This window comes from Physeter macrocephalus, chromosome 20, assembly GCF_002837175.3.
Source record: "Physeter macrocephalus isolate SW-GA chromosome 20, ASM283717v5, whole genome shotgun sequence".
NCBI lineage: Eukaryota > Metazoa > Chordata > Mammalia > Artiodactyla > Physeteridae > Physeter > Physeter macrocephalus.
Window position 1 is genome coordinate 81,302,181 of NC_041233.1, and position 4,863 is coordinate 81,307,043.

The 4,863-nt window shown below is 36.6% G+C and overlaps 1 long non-coding RNA gene across 1 annotated transcript; it reads right to left on the minus strand.

Annotated features, from left to right (window-relative positions):
- Positions 1-378: 378 nt before the first annotated feature.
- LOC102995905 (uncharacterized) lies at positions 379-3,986 on the minus strand. Its single transcript, XR_449177.1, has 4 exons — positions 3,896-3,986; positions 1,715-1,789; positions 1,233-1,350; positions 379-540 (listed from the first exon to the last, which is right to left on the minus strand). It is a non-coding gene; the product is annotated as an uncharacterized lncRNA (long non-coding RNA).
- Positions 3,987-4,863: the final 877 nt, after the last annotated feature.

A 4,863-nucleotide genomic window follows, 5' to 3' on the forward strand; every position in this document is an offset into this window, starting at 1 on the left:
AAGGAAAGACCTGATCCTCAAATCCAGTGAAAAAAATGATACAAGACTGTAAACACTAAGATATATCCCGAGGAAGTGACTGAATTTCAAGTATTTTTTTAAAAACCCTTAAGGACAGGAACCAGAACAAAGAAATCAACTAACAAAGGTAAATTCCTGGATGATCCGAGATTTTGTGCGCACGGTTCAGAGCCAGGGGCCCACAGAACAATTCAGGCTGCACTGATGCTTGAGCCTCAGCTGCGGATGGGTGGACCTCTGGTGCCTCTTTAAAGAGCAGTATTCCCAACCCCACATTCAGAACCTCTGACTCACTAGGATGGAATTGCTGGTCCGTATGATAATCTCTGATAATTCTGAGGTTGCAGGGGGTCCCAGAAAACCACACTTTGAGAAACACTATTCTCCAAAGACTGGGGGGAAGAAGTATGACTCCAGGGTTTCACACCCAGCCAATTTGTTTGTGTCCACACTGAATAGAAAACTTTTTCTCAGTTATAGCATCCATGAGCCCTTCATGGAAAAAAGGCTAGATGCAATCTAGGAAAATAAATAAGGAAATTAGGAATGAGAATATGAACTGGTGGTGAGCATTGCATGTATTTAAATACGGAATCAAGATAAAGAGATTGTAAGAATTATGGGGATAAAGCAGAAAGTCAATACTGTTTTATTTTAATCAAAAATACTAAAATTATAACAAACTAACAATAATCCAGAGATGGGGAGGAAAAAAGAGGATATAAAGCCACATATTTCCCCATCTTTCATGGGTTGGGACAAATCGGTATTATTTGAAGTTGATCAATCAAGAAATAGAAGTATAAGCAATTTATTAACATTATGAAAGTAACCCCTAAAAAAACTAAAATGAAACATAATCTTCCCAAATATTTACTAGACAGACTCACTCTCTGGTCCAGTTTTCTCTCTGTGTCTCTCTCACACACTCAGACTGTGTGAGCAAAAAAAAGAATACAAAGGAAGCATAAAAAATGGAAACAATAACATAAAATCATGCATAACATCTTCTAAAAATACATCTGTCACAATAGATATAAACTGGATAAATTCACCACCTAAAAAGTATATTAAATTAAAATTCAAATATATGCTGTAAGAAACAGAAAGATTGGAAGTAAAAGTGTGCTAACAAGAAGAATATTCATGATGAGTAAAGCAGCTTTCAAAGCAAGGCGCCTGAAAGCCTTCACCTCGTGCTGAACACTCACAGCCTCAAGATGCTCTCAGCAACGCCTAAGTCTCCATCACGTTCCCCTCTTCACTTCCTTCAAAGTGCTATTGACCTCGGTGAATTGTCAAACGTCTTGTTTAGTTGTGGCTTCTTGTCTGTGGTATGTACAAAAGCAAGCTGGGAGAGGGTGATGGTCTTCCTTCCTCACTCTTGTTGCCTAGAACAGCACATGAGTGATGCCCAGGAAGTATTTTTTGCAAAAATGAATAAAGAATAGATGCGATTTCAATTACCATTTAGATGATTTGACACAAGAAAATCTCTTAATCTTTGATCAGTAGATCAAAGACAAGAATGTGAGAAACAGATTCATGAAGAAAGTTTATAAAATTGAAAGTTCTTTTCTGATTTAAAAAACGATTTAATAGGTTAGATTCATCCTTAAATGGTGCACACATGCACAAATGCACATGTCCGCACACACACACCCCCCCCCCAAAAGGCAACATAATACTTAACGGTGACATTTTGGAGGCCAGTGTTATTCATTCAACATAAGAAATGACAAACGTCTTCTTAAAGCCTTGTATTTTTCTAGAGGAGGACAGAAATATACAGGTTAAAAAGTTAAGTAGTCATCAAAATAACAGAATGTTTACAAACCAAGAGAGCAGAGGAAAAAACTTTAAAAACCAAACAGAAGGCAAAGAATGAGAAAGAAAAAGTCAAAAGAAATTGTAATTATAAATTTTTACTTACTTATTACTACTTAGTATATTGTTTATTATAAATTATAAAAATAAAAATATTTAAAACTGACCAATAAGAAACAACACTCGCAATCATTGGGGATATAGCTACAGCAGTATTGGGAGAAAAAAAGAAAGCCTTGGTTGCATATTAAAAAGCTGAAGAAAAATGATCTAAATCTCCAACTCAAGAAGTTGGATAAGAAAAAGAGAATGAACCAAACACAGGTGGGAGGAAGAGCATGCAAAGATAACACAAATTAGTAAAGCAGAGAATATAGTGTATCTCTGGAAAAAAAAAGTCAAGATACCAAAAAACTACCAGAAATAATAAAATATTACTAATATTGTTGGTCATGAAATTGTTATTGAAAAATCAATAACTTTTCTTTAAAATAAATAGATTTTAAAATGTACTGGAAGGGGATTTCTCATTCACAAGAGCAAGAAACCAGACAAGAGTCTTAGGTATAAACGTAAGAAGCAAACAGAAGCACATTGGAAACACATTTAACTAAATGAAGGGACATAAAAAAAGCCTTGAGTAAGTAGAAGGACATACCTCCATAGTGAAAAGACATCAATTCTCCTAAAATTCACAGATTTTAAAAATGAGGAATTTTTTTTAATTGGCCAAAATCTAAAATGGTCATATGGAAAGAGCCAACAACTTTCGTACGAGAAGAGTAATTGCATTAACAAACATATGATAAAGCTACGTTAGTTAAAGCAGTTTAATACATACAACCGTGTGCTAAAATTCATAGAACTGTAGAACAAAAAGAAAATAAATAGAACTAAAAAGAAAAACGAAAAAGAAGCTACTAGAACTAAAAGAAAAAAAATCAATTTTCCTGAATGATAATTTAAAGAAGTAACTTTAAAAAAAAAAAGGCAATATGACACAGAAATAAAAATGGTTATGTAAATCCAGGCAACAGAATAGAGTCTCCAAAAATGAATAAAACATATAGAAATGTTAATGTTCTAATGCTACCATTCAAACAGTGTAGAAGGATGGACAGGTCAACAAATTGTGTCAGGACGACTGACTAGCAATTTCGGGAAAGGGAGAATGAATCACTACTTCAACACTTTACACCAAAATTAACTTCACTTGGGCCAAATACTCATGTGTGTGTGAGCTTTATTGAGATATAACTGCTATACACAAAAACTTAGACATACTTAATGTATTCAATTTGATGAGTTTGAACATACGCATACACCTGTGAAACCATCACCATGATGAGAGCACTAAACATATCCACCACCTACAAAAGCTTCCTCTTGCCCCTTTGGGTTTTGTTATTGTTGGTTTGGTTTGGTTTGGGGCTATATGCAGTAAGAACACAACATGAGATGCACCCTCTTAACCAATTTACAGGTGGACAATACAGATTTGTTAACTAGAGAGTAGAATGGTGGTTGTCAGGGCCTGGGAGGAGAGTGGAAACAGGGAGATGTTCAGTGGGGGTAAAGTTTCAGTTAGGATGAATATGAATAGAATGAATACGTTCCAGAGACCTACAATACTTAACTTGCTCAATGGAAGCATGATAGTTCTAAAAGAAGCATAGATTTTCCTAATAAGCTAGAAATAGCCAAGTGGTTTTAACTGTGCCCCCAAACCCAGATAAAATAAAGAAGACTGATAACGATGCCTAAATAAAATTTGTCAAATTCACTGAAGCAAAATTTCCATACACTAAATCGGTAAAGAAATGAAAATCTGGGGGAAATGCACACAACACCTATGACGGGTGAAAGGGGGTTTTCCAGAATGTAAGAAGAACAAACACATCTTGTTTGTTTGTTTAAATTTCATCAACCCAAAAGGAAAATATCCAAAAATATGGACGGGCTGTCAAGAGAAGAAATAGCACAAAAGTATGAAACAACCGTAAGTCAAGAAATGCATATCATAGCAAAAAGTACCATTTTTACTTACAGATTTGCAAAGGCTTACCAGCCTGTGAATCATCCAGTTCTGGCAGTAGTATGGGAAAAAGGCACTGATACTTCCTAGGAATAGCTGGACTTCGTGCTCCTTTGAGAAGGGCGATGTGGCAACGGTCCCCCAAATTTAAAGCGCACCTGGGCTTTGACCCAGCAATTCCACAAGGGAGACTGAATCTTACCATGCACTCACTTCATTGAATCTCACAAAGATTCTCTCTGCCCACCCCCCCTCTCTCTTACACACACACACACACACATACACACATACACACACACACACACACACACAGAGGCGCGTTTATTCCAGATGAGATACAGAGAAAGCTTTCTGTACTCAACGCCCTGGTCTTCGCTCTCTACGTGAGTTATTTTAATTCTCACAACAACTACGCGACATGGGTGTCGTTTAGTCCAATTTTACAGATGAGGAGACTGGCTTACAGGAGATGGGTGGCATGGCCGGAGAGTGATAAAGTTAGGATTTGAATTGAGTCTTTTTTATACCAAACTTGCTCTAAAGCACTATCCTTTTTCTTGCTTTCCTTTTGTCTGTAAAAGAGGAAAACTGGAAACAGCTTCAACATCTATGAGTAGAGGACAAATTAAAGTTGTTTCTGGAATACTAATCAGGATTCATTTCCATCAGCTTGAAGGTATGTGTAGATATGAAAAAAAAAAATGTCCAGGATATATCAGGTAAGAACAAGAAGGCACGGGGTATGTAAAATGCGGTTCCTCTCGTGTACGTGCCCTGCACACGCTTGTGACAGGATAGAAGAAAGTCCTTGTCACACACCCTCGGGGGAGAGGACCCAGACACATGGGAAGTGGGCTGGTGGCCGGGGGCAGGGGGCGAACTTTTAATTTAGCCTATTTTGTACTGTTTGCTTCCTTTTATAGTGAACATGTCTTTCTTTTATAATTTTTTTTCGAAAACTAATTTTGAAATAAAGAATA